Genomic DNA, 17,221 nt, shown 5'->3' on the forward strand with positions numbered 1-17,221 from the left:
ACAGGTAAGTGCACCTTTAATACATGAGAATACATGTACAGGATCTGAGACACTCCCGGTTTCTGCTCATGGAGTGAAAATTGGAAAAGCACCCACAAAGCAGCCATTGTATAAACAGCCCATGCCACCGTTCAGAGCTCTCCTGCTGCTTCGATGGAAAGTGTGATGGATGGACAAAGCTTGCAGAAAGAAATAATCGTCTCTTGGCTAGCTGAGAAGGAGACTCTAACCTCATAGTCCCAGGAGAGGTTTTTGGGTCAACCCTATTATCCTTGTAAGGCTGTAACACTAGCAAGAAGTGTTGATCCTTTCATCCTGCAGCTTTAACATGGTTACGATCAAGAGCTCTGCAAATACTTGAGACAAAACTGACCTTTGGGCTTGGAAAAGCCTGGGGGTTCTGGACTTTCTTGATTGTGGAAAAAATGTAAAAGAAAAGGCAGCATTGGTTTGATAGATTGGTCTGTCACTCTGGCCTTTTAAAGATCACCTTGGAAAACACAGTCAAACAAATCAACGGGTCTGGAAGAAGCAAGTAGTAAAACTCTGTAAGGAGAAAACTTTTACATAAACTTTTGGGGTTTTTTTAAAAAAGCTTTATGGCATAAAACTTGCAGGTGATCTCAAGTAGCAGAAACAAATGGGAGAGAACGCTATTGCGAAGTGAGAGAGTTTCTGAACCTGCCCAGTGTGAACTCGCTCCCTGCTGACTCATGTGGGATCTGTGTCTCCTTCAATCTTATTCCTTGCTGTTTCAGAAGTTACTGTTCCAGAGACAGGTAAGTTTTTCTTTATTCCTAATCTGTAGCAGTTCATGAGACCTTAATAAGTGATATGGTGATTAGTGGTGAGGTTTGGTTTTGTTTTTCCCCTTGTATTTGGAGTTATGCCTTTATTATAAAAATTGTGGTTAGTCTGCAACTTTTCAGAAGTTTATGGGTATTCCGACTGATGCTTCCTTGATGTGTTATAACAAAGCCAAATAATCACAAACAGTACATACTGAACGTACAGAGTATTTCCGTTCTGGGAATTAAAAATCTTTTGAGTTCATATATGGTGAATGCTGCAGTGTAACCACCTGGTGGAGTCATTGCAAGGCCCGATTAAATGTATAGATTTCTAGATGAGAATTTGTTACTTCTGTACCTTGCACACTGTTCTGTGGTAGAAATGCTTCACAGGCCATAAAGCTGTCCCTCTGCCAGCTACAATTTTTGAAAAATCATAACTTGCTGCAGCCTTGACTCTGCTCTGGCTGGAGGATGTGTTTCACATTTCAGATCTGTTTAGAATATTGCAGGTCCATTGAAAATGTGTACTCTGTAATGAGGGCTCTGTTAAAACTTGGATGTATCTGGAGTCTTTACCTGTTTGGTATGACCCTCAACAGAAAGTAAATATAGTACCTAAGCAAGATATCAGCGAAATTACTTGGTGGCCCTTTGATAGCTTGGCTAAGAAAAAATAACACTTTGCTGATTATGTGTATGTAGATGTCAAAGATCTCCTCTAATGTTTGGAGGATTAAATGATAGGTGAGATGGAAATGGTCTTCTCCTTTCCTCCCATTCAAAAATAGATATTTTGACAGGGGCAGATACACTTGTATCACTAAACATGATGCGCTGAGTCTCAGAGAGAGGGACACTTTATTTAAAGTAGCGTTTTATAAAAAAGATTAATTTCTCAGAGGCAAAAAGCAAAGCTTCCTGAAAGAACTGTGATGTTGATCCAATTCCATTACTTTCAAGTTTTTGATGGCTGCTGAAGCATAATGTTGCCTCAGAAGCAGAAGGAAGGGACTTTTCACAGATTGTAAAGAAGTTGTGACATGTCTCAGATTCATAATAGTTTCTCAGAAGTTCTAGCGTTAACTTTTTTATGCTATCATACATCTGAACTGAAAAACCCCTTTGTTCCCTATACCAATTATCTCTTTTGGGTTGATCAGTCATTACAGTTCCTGCATACCACAAGCTCTCGATTCCTTGGAATATGTTTAGCTTTGCTATGCTCTGCCTGTACAGGAATTTCATCTCAGTCTTTCCTACTTTTAATTACTGTCTTTTGCTCAAATTAATGGATTTTGCAGTAGCATAGCTGATATTAATGCAATTAAACCACTTAAGTATAGAGGAGCTGATATTCTAGAATGAGTAAGCTGAGAAGCGAGGCTGGTATTTTACTCTTCTAGTAATAGAATAGAGATACGCTATTTCATTGCAGGTTCAGTAGTAATTATTTACACTGATGAATAGAGGAATGGGGCAGAATGTTTTGCCCCAGGCTTCTACTGTAACTTGTTTGAGGCTGAACAAAATAACTAATGTTTCTATTTCATGAAGAAGAATGCAGATGATGTGACAAAATGTGACCAGGGAATATGGTTGTGACAAGATCCTGTCTGTGAGGAAACCAGCAGAAAATCAGGGTAGGATGTTCCCCAGAGGGCCAACCGGTGCAGCTCTGCTGGCTTCCAAAGGCATGAGTCTGTGCAGGAAGTGTGATGATCTGTTCCTGGGCTACTGAAATATGTTCTTAAAAGAATGATCCTTGTTTTCTTCTTTCATGAGAAAGTCATTCTTCCACACAAATTTGTATTGTTTTGATGTCAGAAAACAAGGTTGTTTTGAGTAATGCTGGTATTTGGTACCCCAAAGAGTCTCTTGTAATGAGCAGGTGAGGCTTTTACATGCTTCCAGGGAAAACTTAATGAGTGTAAGAATATTGCGGAGGAGGAAGAGTGTTGCTCCTTACCAAGGCAAGTCAGGCGTTGTTTCTTTGGTGCTGGGAAGGGATGTTGCGTGGGGCTGCGGACTGAGGCACAGAGGTGCCTGAGCTAGTGGACTTCTGCACTGTAGAAGTGGAGAAGCAGTGTGCAGCTACGTTAAGAGCTCCCCGCAGACCTTACTGGTTTTGGTGTGTATTTCTGCAGCTCTGTTAATGCTGGTACCTGAACTTCAATGCCCTGCTCTGTGGATGCAGCAAATCACTGCTAATGTTGAGGTCAAACTGGAAGATTTCAAAGAAACTCCAAGAAATACTCTTTATACAGCTTTTAATGTGGTAATGCTAACAGTCGTGCTGTAATTAAATACTACAATAAAGGAGGGATTATTAGAAGAGCAGACATTTTCATGCTTCATGTATAAGCCAACTGCCTGAGTTGCTGGGGGTTTAGATGAAATATTCCTTGAACAAGCTATTCCCAGTTATCCGCTGCAAGGTTTCTGAAGGGAAATATTCTGTTAGATAGCATGGAGGGTTTGTGCCATGCCATGCTCATATTATGTTGCCCTAACTAGTTACAGCTTGGTCATTAAATGAAGCAGAATCTACCAGAGTGTGTGACTCCAAATGTCACTGAACAGCCCACTGCCTTTGCTCTTCTCTGAAGCACCTCGCGTTGCCTCTAGGATGCTCATCTAGGTGTAACACCGCTGACAGATTATAGCAACTCCTATGATGCTGGTTTTATTTCCTTTGATGTCTCCTAACAAAGTACGGTTTGTTCAAAACAACTGAAGGAAGCAAAAGCTGTTAATTTTCTCAAAATATTTTTTCTGCAAATCTGTACGCTGGATTTGGTGGCTGGTTGTGGAAATAAGCCTAGGATTGCTTTAAAGTTTGATATACCTAAAGAATTGTTTTGAAACTTGATTTATTTCTATACCTATGTGAGGCGTTTGATAATTTCAGCCTTTGCAAGAGCAGTTCTACACAAGTAAAGTTCTTTTATCTCGGGGACTAGCTGCTATTGTACTGTTTTATATTATAGTTGCTAAATTCACCCCACACAGTCTCATTGACTTCAGTGGGAATTTTCCTTGAACAAGGAATTAAATAGTCTTCAGAATTAGTTCCCCCATGACTTCAGAATATTAGATACCGGCTCAAGTAATGTTGCATGCTGTCAGTTTTCCACCTGTTAAAATTCTTGGAGCAGATGCAATAAGATTTTTTCAAGCTCGATAAGAAAAGCTACGTGTAGTTTGAATTCTCTGTAGAAGTCTAGGAGTTTGGCTGGAGTTATTGAAGGCTGCTTTGAGGTTCTCATACAGGAAAGGAGTTTTCTGTACTAAGCCCCGTATTTCACCCCTGTCAATTCTGCATTGCTTTGGTATTATGCATTTAAATAAAGAGAAATTTTTTTTTTTTGGTAAGTGATGAGTAAATAATAAAGGCAAGAGCATGACAAGCAAACAAAGTAAGTAGCACAGCACAGCGTGGGACTTTGAACTCCAAAGAAGACTCACAATACTTTATTTACATGTTTGGTTTTATGTGTGTGGTGAGAGAGAAAATGTAACTAGTATATGGGAAATTGAGGATGGGATTGTCATAAATTGTGCAAAATTGCAGGAAGGCATCTTATAATGACTGTGTTCCTTCATGTGAAAGCAAACTTTGGCACTTGGAACGTTTTTAGTTTTCCTTGGCTTTTCTGGACATGCTGATCTGTCCATGTAAATGTATGCCTGAAGCCAGCAGAGGGAAATCGTAACAGACTTAACATGTGCGCACTGGACTTCGTTCTTTTATTTTTCTGACTCACAGATAAAGTGATTGATTGGAAATAACTGTCACTAACCTTGATTCTGCCTGTGAAGGCTGCTTCCAAGTACTTTTTTTTTCTTAAAATGTAATTAAATACTTTTGACAGACTGCAGATGACTGATATTTAGTCACATACTCTTTATCTATTAAAATTTATTTAATAAATACTTAGTTTTGAGGCTGTTTGAACAAATAGGCTAGGGGTCTACACATATCTATTAGATGCATAAACTTCACAGGTTCCGGTGATTAAGTCAAGGACAGGAGCTTATGAGAATCTTCTACACTGAAGATAAGCTTACTTAAGATTTTCTAGCTGAACGCTTTATATATAGTATACATTTGTGAACTGACATTCTTTTAGCCAACTAGAAATATCTTTGGGGGGTATACTTTTAGCAAGCATCAGTTCTATGGGTACGTTTATTTTTTTAAACTGTATGGTACAATATATGTGGATGTTGTGCTCAAGACATAAATCATGTACTCTGAAAGCACATTGTAACCATGTCATCTTAAAAATGCTTTAAGTAATTCATCTGGATGGATTGAATTACTTTTTTTTCCCCCTGTTCTTTTATCCTTCCTACCACTTGAAACTGCTGCAGGCAAATCTCTCGCTTGGAACTGGGTGAAAGCCGGGGGCGAGATCTTCAGGTAGAATAGATCAGTGCAGCCTGTCTAGTTTTGCAGGAAAACCTTGCCTTTGCCCTACTGATGATCTCACTCTCTCAGAAAATTTTCTTCATGAAGAAACGTACTTCAGCCTGCCTCACCTAACAGCCTTGTTCCCCTGACATGCATGTGGAGTCCAGCAGATCTGTATCCTGCCTTCCAGCACACTAGCAGCTCTTTTTTTGTCCCCACATCCCTCCTCACTGGGCAATGTGGTTATTTTTGCTTTGCCTAAAACAAGCTTAGATCTCATCCTTGCTTTAGCAAGTAGAAGCACGAGGTATTAACACAGAAGAGAGGCTGAAGTTTCACCTGCGGGATTCCTCTACCGGGCAGTGTGGTAGTAGAAGCAGTATTTGTTTTAGCTTGGAAATTCTCTAGAAGGTACCTTGGCAGTAAATAATACAACAGTACCTAATTTTATTTTAAAGTCAGCACACCAGATCATGACTTCTTTATTTAGTTCTTCATTGGTCAAGCTGCTATAGACTCTGGTACGAGTTTGTTCAAGTGACGCCAAATACAAATGTGCAAACCTGGATTTTGGCACATTATGTCTAATACAATTGTGAGTGAAAATACTTTCTTGCTGTAATAGGCAGGCCACTGAAGATAGTGCATCACAAAAATGCCTTTATTTTTACAGAGCATGTGACAAACTAGGTGGAGCGTGCAAACAAGTGGGGAGAGTGTTGTGCTACACTGTTACTCAAAAATAATTTTTAGGATAGACTGAGGATTTTCCTCTTCCTCTGTAGTATAAGCTGATATAACTTATCTCAAGCTCTCCTGTGCAGATCTGGGGGACAGCTATTGCCACCACGGAAGCTAAGATTTCGGGTGAAGCCACAAAATGAAAGATGCTAGCTATTGTGGAAGCTTTCAGTTAACAATTCTGCAGGGTGGTTTCTGGTCATTTGGGCTGTTGCATGCCCAAGACCTTACTGTCCATATGCAGTGTTTCTCATGGTGGAGAAAAGATTGAAGACAAAGATGAAATGTCAAGATCTGTGATGTCTAGTAACTAGCTTGCTGTTTGCAAATATTGTAGAGTGACTGTCATCATTTTTCAATGACTAATGTCAGCATAAGTCCTCAAAGCAATTAATTGATTCTGGAGTGAAATACTAAATTCGACATAACTCAAGGATTTGTGCGTGTGAAAAATGGATTGCTGATACTTATTGCTGATATCTATCAAGGAAGGTTGTTGTTTGACACACTTAAAGTTATTTTTACTATTTTTCTGTAAACCTGCTTCAAGAAAGATATTTGTGAGAGATTCACGATAAGTGTGCTCCAGGTAAGTCCACTTTCTGATTGAATGTGAACTGGGAAAGAATTATCCCTTTGGTTACTTGAACATTTAGGTTTATTGCCTGACAGAGAAAGCAAGAGACATAGTCCTGGCCTCAGAGCACAGCAGAACTTTTTTTTGTAATAAAGTGACTCTATGGAAAAGTTGTTAATCGTTGACCTAAGAAAGAATGAAGCAACCTTTTTGAAAAGGTTAAGAGACCTGCTGAATTGGAACTGTGTGCTGTTCCAATGCAAATGTTGAAGCTTCATATAATTTCAGAGCACTGTGACAGATGCGTGACGCTATTTCTGAATAGTGTTTTGTTGGTTTTTTTGGTGTTGTTTTTTTTTTTTTGAACAAATCAAGTAGAAATGCACTTATGTGCTTCTTAGAGTTAGAGGCTGCTAGCAAGCGTCCAAAAAAAGTGGGAGATAGTGTGGCTCTGTACTTGTGGGACTATAGCTCCTCCTAATAATGTTCAGTTAAACCTACTGCCTGTTGGAGGTATCCAGGTTCATTTTCCACAGCTTTGTTAGGCTTTGACAGCGAGATCACAAAACCAGTACAGATATTAAAACAGCATCCTAGACATGGTTTAATAACTGCTGACACTTGTCATTTGGCCAAAAAAGCTCCCAGTGCAATAGAAGCAAGCCTGTATTTGGTGGTTGAGGCTTAAGCAATTACTAAACAATTCACGTGTGTTTTAGGAGCTGTTGAGGTGAGTATATTTTGAAAAATAACAAGTACGTAGTGCTTAAGATGACTGTATTTTTTGAATCTTCCTCTCATAGACATTTTTCCTTTACAATCTGAAGCACCTATCAGAAAATAGACAAAGACGACTTTTAAGCCAGAATACTTAACTCAATACATGTATATATTTACTTTTAATTTTCCATGCTCTTTCCCCTGGAGAAAGCCCTGAGGAGGACAAGAGAGAAATTATCTAGGTGATCAGAAGTCTTACAGTCTGCCCCAAAATATGTATTTTCCTGGGCTTCATATGGTGTTGTTCATGAAGTAAATCTCAAGATGGACATGCAATTCTGATATTGCAGTTCTTGATCCATTTGGCTCCTGGTGTTACACCCTGAGATGATCTAAGAGCAATTGGGCTGTAAAGGATATACTGGCCGGAATAAGGGCATGCAGGGTATTCTTACTGCAGCTGAGAACAGGTCCAACAGCAGTGCAGCATCTTGCTTTGGCAAAGGGCCAGCCTTGGTCTGCTGTGCTGCCAGAGACAGCCTGATAAGGCTGTGGTAGTAGGCAAGAAATTCAGCTTGCTCTTGCGTGGCCTTGTTAGGTCGCTGCATGGAGCACTGCTAGATGGCTGTGTCCTGTCAAGTAGAACCAGTAAGAATATTAAGAGGAAGGGAGTTGACCTTTACTTAGTGGTAGGGAACAGATGATTTAAAAAGAATGGTCAGAAAAATATAGATGTCTGCTCCTGGGTCCTGACTACCTCTTCCCTCCCTTTCTTGCTTTTTTGGTGCTAATGGGTTTTTCCATTTCCTTTTTTTCCTGTCTTTTCTCCAAAGACTTCTCTGGCTTGTTATTCTTGCAAAAATGCATCTTCTACAAGCCCATTCATGATTGCTATTTTTTTTTTTTTTTTCCCCTGGCACTAGTGTGTGATGCATCACAAGAGCAAGTATTATTAAATGTGTTACTGGCTATTGAAGACTTCTAAATTGTGGCTGTGCGTGTTGTTGACCCTGCACAGCAGCACTTAAATTCTACAAGTTATGTTATGGCTGGGACTTGAAGATCTCATAGTGCCAGGTGTTCAGGAAGGTCCGCATCTTTGTGAGAACTTCGGCTATTCAGGAAGAATAGCATAATGGGTCATCTATTCTTATTTAATATGAGTTTATTGTAAACAAATGACAAATAACAGGAACAGAACAGCCTGTCTGCTTCTGATTTTTAATAGGAGAAAGTGCCTGCTGGTGGTTGGAATGTCGTCGTGGTGTTGGTGACAATGGTTGAGAACTTCAGGCCTTGTTCTTTTTGTGTTCCCTGGAGAGACCCCCCCATTCACCAGGCTTTTTGGAAAACTGGATTTAACTGTTGAAGTAAGGGCTTATTTTAGGTGAGGCATGAATGCGGGCTGGGGTTGCAGTCATCAGCTGCCTTCCCCTGTGGTGGCCCCACAATGCTTGCTGTGGTGCGCCCCCGCCCCCCCCCCCCCCCCTTCTCTGTCTGCACCGTCAGGCTCACAGCTCAGGTCCACCATGCCCTGTGGGCCTCTGGTCCAGAGAGTAGGGCCTGGGGAGCAGGTTGTGGCTGATGGCTCTGTGTCAGTACCATCACCATTGTATGCACGTGTGTGTTAGCCAACTCAAGTGGTGTCCTGGGTGCCAGTTCTCCATGGCTGCATAAGGAAGGGTGGCTGCAGAGCGCTAACAGAGGAAGCAGGAATTAAATGGTACTGATTCTTATTTTTATTTTAAAAAAAACCCCAAACATTTATTTTGCAGTTTTAAAGATCCTTGATACTTGGTCTCATTTGTAGTCTACCAGAGAACATTGCTCGCTTCATTTTTCAAAAGAGGTTTGGCTACAAAGAGATTGTGACTTACTGATGAAGTGGATTTTGCTAAGCAACAGAAGACTTGAAGCTTGGCCAGTTTAGCCTAAACCAAACATATCAAACTCCTGCATCCTAGTTATACCCTGTGAGTGGATCACTTCAGCAGAAACAGTTTGTTTGGGTTAAAAGCAGTGTCTCTCTGTCACAACATGTAAAGGCACACAGTTGTTGCATTCTAAAAGCCTTTCAAAGCACCAAGAAAGTTGTTACACTAGTGTTTTGGGCTGTGGAATTTTCTTTGTGCTATCTCAGTTCTTTATGATGCTCCTGTATTTGGAGCAGATGGGGAATAGGTATCTGTGATCTTTTCTCTGGTCAATACCACTAATGCTGACTATAAGGGTACTAGTGAAATGTTTGTTTAGTCCTTGCTCTGATTCCCTCCCCTCTTTGTTTTCCTTCGTACACTTGGGGACAAAGTGCTAAAAAAACCAGTTTTCTAAAAGCACCTGATCTTTGTGCAGAGCTGGTTACTATTACAATCCAGCTTTTTTTTAGGCGTAAAAACTCCAGTTGCAACTTTTCTGTATGAGAAGCAAGTGACTTAGCAGTGAGAGCTAGCTATCTCCTAAAATGCCTTGGGTCTGTCTTTGAAAATATCCTTGAGAGAAGAGAAAGATATATCTATTAAAAAAAAAAAAACCACACCAAACACAAACAAACAAAATTTTTTTTAAAAAAATTGTAAGATGAATGAGTGTGTGGTGCTGGTGGGGACGACTGCTCTTTCTTTGTATGTGTGTACATAAATTGGGGTCGAAAGTGAGTCTGTCTGGACTGTGGCAAATTATGATTAAATAAAGTGCCCTTGTTATTTCCAATGGAAGAAAATTTCATTATTCTATTGATTTACAGTGATTAGTGTTTTCCTTCTCTCTCTTTTTTTCTTTTATTTGAGGCTGCGTTGTCAGAAGAGTGGGCATTCACAGCTGCTTACAGATTCTAACCAGGGCTGAAAGATGATTGAGTGCTGTGACTTTTTGTGCCCCATTATTTCTCCTTGTGCTTTGGTGGAAAACCAATTAAAAGTATTTCCATTCCCAGTAACATCTCTGGATGTTCTCTTAGTCTCTGAATACACTGTTAGGTTTGGAGATGGAAATGCCAGTGACCACCTGACAGCCCATCGTAAGATTAATGCTCATCGTTTTATAAGATAACAGCTATAAAAGGTACAATCCGGTTCTTTTGAGCAAGACTGAAATATTAATTTAATCTGTAAAACTGCAGACATATAGTAATAAAGAATTATTAACAACGAAAAGATTTAAGGGTTTGGCTGTATTGTAGTTTGTTTATGGTAACCAAACAGCTAGAAACACGTTTGATTAGCTGATCAATGAGAGGCTGTTACTGTGTGTTATATTATCCTGTCACTGTGATAATGGCATTGGGGAAGTAATTGGTTCTTTATTTTGCTCAATACTATACATATTTGAATCCATAAATTGGATTTAGCTTTGCTAAATATAGATTGGGATTATGGAGCAGTGCTAGCACTGATTTTATGTTTTGCTTCAGCATTTTAGTGAACAAGAACAGCTTTGCTTCACATAAATTGTGTTCCTTCTCTCACTGGTGAAAAATGGGGGTGAGTAAAAATGTAACCAGTAGACTGATGGGGAGATAAAGGAGATGCTGGAAAAAAACTGTGGAATTTGAATCATTGTCAAAATAGTGGATTTTAAATTGTTCTGAACTGCTATTGTAATTTAATTGCACTGGCCTGCATGGCACTACTGCTGGGTGACAGGCACCTGGAGTTTTCTATCTGCTTCCACCTCTGGATCTGAGCATCCTCTTCTCCCTTAATGGCTGTTCTTATCCATGAGTAGCTGTGGACTCGGGGCATTAAACACTACCTTCTCACTGACAAAATACCCTGTAAAGTGACAAGGGGAAGTTCCCCTGGTCAGTGATGATGCTATTACTTCTTGGGAGATAGCCTTTAGGTGTGACAATCCGTAGCATCTCACAGGCATTGTATTTGAACTTGTCTCATAGTAGGTGTGTAAACTTTTCACAGAGAAGAAGAAACGTTAACAATGAAATCTTCTTATTCTTCTGCTCTTTTTTCTAGCCGAAAAGTAAACAGCAGTCAGAGCCCAAATAAATAATTGGGAAGTAGCGGGCGGACGTGTTGATCTGCTTGAGGGTAGGTTGGCTCTGCAGAGGGATCTGGACAAGCTGGACTGATGGGTTGAGGCCGATGGTATGAGGTTCAATGAGGCCAAGTGCTGGGCCTGGTCACAACAACCCCATGCAGCGCTACAGGATTGGGGCAGAGTGGCTCGAAAGCTGCCCGGCAGAAAAGGACCTGGGGGTGTTGGTGGACAGCCGGCTGAATATGAGCCAGCAGTGTGCCCAGGTGGCCAAGAAGGCTGACAGCATCATGGCCTGTATCAGGAATAGTGTGGTGAGCCGGTCTAGGGAAGTGATTATCCCGCTGTACTCAGCACTGGTGAGGTCCCACCTCGAGTACTGCGTTCAGTTTTGGGCCTCTCGCTACAAGAGGGACACTGAGGTGTTGGAGCGTGTCCAGAGAAGGGCTACAAAGCTGGTGAGGCGTCTGGAGGACAAACCTTATGAAGAACGACTGAGGGAGCTGGGGTTGTTTAGCCTGGAGAAGAGGAGGCTGAGGGGAGACATTATCACCCTCTACAGCTACCTGAAGGGAGGTTGTAGAGAGATGGGGGCTGACCTCTTCTCCCTGGTGACAAGTGATAGGACGAGGGGAAACGGGTTCAAGTTATGTCAGGGGAGGTTTAGATTGGATATTAGGAAACACTTTTTCACTGAAAGGGTTATTAAACATTGGAATAGGCTGCCCAGGGAGGTGGTGGATTCACCATCCCTGGAGGTGTTTAAAAAAAGGGTAGATGTGGTACTTAAGGACATGATTTGGAAGTGATTTTTGTCAGGGTAGGTTAATGGTTGGACTTGGTGATCTTAAAGGTCCCTTCCAACCTCAGCGATTCTATGATACGTGCTGCGTGCTACAGCTCCGTAATAACTTGAATGGTCTTTCCTTGTAGGAGTTCAGACAGTGAAGGCTACTTGTTTTCCAGGAGAACCTAGCATCCTAGAAATGCTCTTCTACGTGCCCTGAACTTGTTCACAGAAAATGTTCTTGATCTCCTCCCTCTGCTGACAGTAGATTAGGCATTTGTGTTGGACACTTTAAAAATCTCTGTGTGATTACTGCTGTGTAAAGGGAGAGAGCAGAAATCGTGTGGGAATGTTGTTCTGCATATTACTCCATGCACAGAAAATCTTCCTCATGAAAATTCTTTGTAGCTGTATCTGAAAGATCATGAGCAAACAGGAACAAGGAGATGAGCATGCAGGGGTGGAGGTGTGTGTGACCTCTAACTAGCCAAGTGGTGCAAGCCATGTGAAATGTAGGCAATCCTAGTGTTTGGACTTTTTGGTTTTACAGTAAAGGAGAGCAGGCCCTGTTGTTCTAGCTGGATGAAGCAAAAATATTTGTCATCTTCCTTATGTGTGTGTTGTGTGGTTGTGGCTTTTCTTTTCCCCCATTAGATTTGTTTGCCCTGTCTCTAATGTTTTTATTTTGGCAGATAAGTATTTGGAGATCAGGCTTGTCTGAGCACTGATGCTGGCAGTTTTGTTGCAATAAAACTGTGCTAGTGCCCTTGTGATAAATCACAGGCGCTAATTTGGAGACTTTAATGACAGGTGTGTCTTATGACTGGCCCTGTACAATTAAAGTGCAATATAAATACCTGCCATGGATTTTAATAAGCAGCAGAGTCAAAGTACTGCCAACTATCTTCTGGCTGCTCTTGGGATGTGAAATTTTTTACTGCTATTAAATATAGTGAGTAACATGACTACTGTCAGTTGTTAGAAGGAACAGCAGCATCACCACCAGTGCAGCTGTTTAGCTGGAAGGGTAGTGTTGTTTTCCCTGAAGAAAGGGACATTTATGGGAAGGTAAGGCGTACCGTAGACAGCAATAATATTCCTCTGGCTGACACCTCCTAGAACAATCACAATAGCAGCAGAGCTCAGTGCTAAATAAAACTTCAGTAAACCAAATAGAAGCTCTACCTAGAAAATCGTTATCAAGACTGTGCCCTGGCTGCCAAGCTAGTGTACATAGTGAGTCCGAGCCTGGTGACTGGACTTAGGGCAACTGCAAGTCTGGCACAGTTATGCACTAAGCTAATGCTCAAACTTCTTGCCACGTGTTTCACTGCCAGTGATGCTGCTGATCACCCTGTGGGTGGGGGTGAATGGTCAAGGGGGAGGTATGTGGGTGAAGTAGGGGATACTAGACTTCTGCTTTTCGTTAAAGGGAAAAGATGCCAGGGTTTCCAGACATAGAGCATTGAAGTTAACAGTCAGGAATGCACTCACAGCTAGAAAAATTCAGTGGCAAAACCAAAGTCTGATACTAGTTAGAAGAGGGGCTGCTGCCTAATGATCACTTGTGACAGCCAGTACTGAAGACATTGGCTTTAGGTACATCAACTTGGGACAGACTTAGCCAATGCCAGTCTACCTCAATTTTCTACACATCATCTTTCTAGTGATTTGGGTGATGAATCTAAAATAAATCCTTTTTGCTACTGGAATTATTCCATGTGAACAGGAACAGAGGGTTCTGCTAACACTTTTTTTTTTTTTTACACTGAGGTTATACCTGCTACTTAGACTGCACTGTTAAGGCTGTGGCAAACCTCTGCCGTGTGACTACTACGTTAGTATATGAAAATCGACTTTTTTTTTTGATACAGTGAATACCTGTATCAAAATACCTCTTTTTGTTACAGAGAAACATCTCCAGTTGAACAAAGGTGTAAGGTGTTGCTTATAAAGGAAATTACATACCATTCTTCAAACCAGCATCTGTGTGAGTTGGCCTCTAGTGGAAATTTGCTTTTTTTATCCTAAAGCTCTTTAGTACTGGGGAATTGTCTAATTTTCCTTTCCGGTTGAAAGAATTCTCTCCATCCTTCTGTCTGTGCTCTTCCTGTAATGTTACATGCCCTTTCTAATCTGAGTTGACTGTAAAACAATGTTGTCTGTTCCTCTGTTGCATTGCTGTTAAATACAATACTATTGTGCTGTGAGGCAGATATGTTGAGTAATGTTTCTTCTTTGGGCCTTGGAGAAGAAACCCACACCAGCTTTGTCATGGGGAGCTCTTCCAGGCTCAAAATCCTTCTTCCTCCCCTGTACTTTATCTTCCTTGATCAGTTCTGAAGTGATCTGTTTCTGTGGAATTACTGACTCCATCCAAGAAATGGCTTTAACTAGATGGCCCAACTACTCCGTATTAGTGGCTTTCTTTGTAAAGGACGTAATGTAACAATGGAAAGAACTGCCTCCTGTTATTTTCAAAAAACAGTGAACGGCGTCACTGAAGTACAGAAAGCTGCACCATCTTTGTAATGATGTGCGTTTGATCCTTTTGAAACCCAATTCAAGCAACTTGATGTTTCTCTGGGGTTTAATGTCTTGAATAGAAACAATCTGTTTGTTAGTATATTTGCTATTTGAATAAATCATTCAAATTTGAGCGCTTTGGGAAGGTCTTCATATCATCAGACGTGTTCATCTAACACAGATGCTCTGAATTGTTCCATTGACTTTCTCATCATTCATTACATAGACTTAGTTGCCTAAATTGCAAGATGTAACGTGGCAGTACCTAAATAAAGAGGATCTAACACTAGAGTTGGTGAAACTCCCGTACAGTGTTGTAAATGGATGCAGCTGAGTATTAATGGGAAAATAGTCATGTTGTTAAAGAAGACAAAAATATTCTTTTATCCTTAGAAACTGGCAGTCTTAAACTGTGGTGGCATGTTAGGGGAAAAATACTAAACTACTGTTGTTAATGTGTCATCATTCCTTACACTTCAGAGTAAAGTTGTAGAAATAACACTTTGATCAATATGTTGCTAATACATTTGCATTCTATGCCTCAGATCATGTGTAGTGTTTTATTGAAAATTTAGTTACTTGTTATGAGTGAGTTTTACAAAAGGTACATGTTGATGATTTGTCTTAATATTGAAATATTTTTGCTTTTTAAAAATCTACGCACTGTATTTAGTGCTGTTGAGACTTTAAGTTTCTACCTCCTTGCTCATTGATTTATTACTAACTTTTATCTGAAGGATATCAATGAAGGTAGAATTGTTTGAAGCCTTCATCTAAACTGCACATTTCTTTGATATAGGGTAACGAAGAAGCAGAACAATTTCCCATGATGCCTGCTTATCGAAAGGCCTGTTTAGCCTGGTGGAGATGCATGATTTTTCTTTTTTATACATGCACGCATTCCTGCTGTTCTACAAGATTCCATGAAAAATTGACAAGTGTCCTTAATTAAAAAAAAGAAAAAGAGTTGTCATGGCACATCATATGCAAAGAGTATTGGGTTTTCTACATCATAAGCCAGGATGCATTACCTACAATACACTGAAAATGCAAATGTCTTATTTCCCTTGACAGCTAAGCTACATGAACTACTTCAGGTATTGTAATCAATGATATTTTGTTTAACTTTAATCTCTCGTGCCCTGTAGTTTGTGACAAAATTTCATATTGTCATGGCAGAAAACTAATTATAAAGAATAAAGCCAGAAGGAATGTGACGTAGCTGATATATGGTTCAGTTTTCCAATGGAATAGCTTTCCCTGCAGATGGAGTCAAGCGAGTATTTCAGTGCTGTGTGTAACTCTCCAGAGATCTGAAAAATACTGTTTTTCTTTAAAGTATCAGATTGTCAGGTCATACCCTCACTGATGCTTTGTAGTACATGAACAAAGCAAGATGGGCATAGAGATGCTCGGATGGCCTGAGGGAGGCAGAAGGCCAGTTCTTATTGGTGTCTGACTGGAGAACATCAGACTGTTGTCTGAGAAAATCTTCACCAAAACGGTTGGTTTTGATATTTTGGCTTCTCAATGGAAGTTTGCTTTTGCAACCAACTTTATTCTGTCCCATTTCACATATTAGATTTTTCCCAGGGTAGAGAGAAATGAGGGAAAGATTTCTTAGTGAATGGAATAATAATGTCCTCGAGCAGCAACAAAATCTAGAAGAGTTTGACTGTTGTCTAACCCAATGGCGTAAACCTTAGGCTGTAAAGGATGTAGGGATAAGGTTGTTTAACAAATATCAGTGTTTGCTTCTCCCATATGATGACATAGCACTGTTATCTTTTAGATTGTTACAATATTTAAAAAAAAAATAAAAAAAAAGGAAACTACTTCCATTTTCTGACTAGCAAATTCTGACTGATTTGGAGTAAAATTGTGGAGTGGGGGAAAAACCTTCATATCCTGCCTTTGAATACCAAGCTATTGTAGCTCAAGCAGGTATTCTTGATGATGTGATTTGCATAAATGATCTAACTTAATGGTAAATCCAGCTCATTAGCCAAGTGCTCAGGGTATAAATAATGAATGATCGTCGGATGCTGTGGACTGACTGCTAACAGCTCAGTAGGACTGGAATTGGGGGTACCAGCTTTTGAATTTGCAGAATTTGTAGTTCCCTGTGTGTTCATGTTGCGTAGACATGGTAGCTGCAAAATGCTTTGGTGTTTCAATAACTGTATTAAGCTTTTTTGTTAGAAGTTGTCCAATATGTGTTGGACAAATATGTCCAAGCATATTTGGACATGTATGGTTCATTTATTTTCTAACATAAATGAAGTTGAAATTCTAATACCTGGTGAAGCTGGGTTTCAATGATGAATTCTGGTATTCAGCTGAGTCAGTCAGCTAAAGCCCCTCTGGCATCTCGGCTAGCATTGCCACGTCACTGTGCAGCTCTCTGGCAGGCACAGCTGAAGCACCTTTGATTTGGGTATTATACAATACAGCATAATATACATACCCCAGCTTGGGTGTGGGTGGGGCATTATCTGTGTCCTCATGACACTCTGTGCAGGCCACCAGGAACAGTCTCTGCTGCTCAAAGGTCATTTTATCGAGTTTGTGTGGTTGCTGACTCCTGATCTGTAGGATGTTTGAAATCTGACTGCACCTACCACTGCACAGTGGTACCTTTCTGTAATGGAGTAGCCAGAAACATCCACTGA

The sequence above is a fragment of the Rissa tridactyla genome, chromosome 3 (genome assembly GCF_028500815.1).
Source record: "Rissa tridactyla isolate bRisTri1 chromosome 3, bRisTri1.patW.cur.20221130, whole genome shotgun sequence".
NCBI classification, from domain to species: Eukaryota; Metazoa; Chordata; class Aves; order Charadriiformes; family Laridae; genus Rissa; species Rissa tridactyla.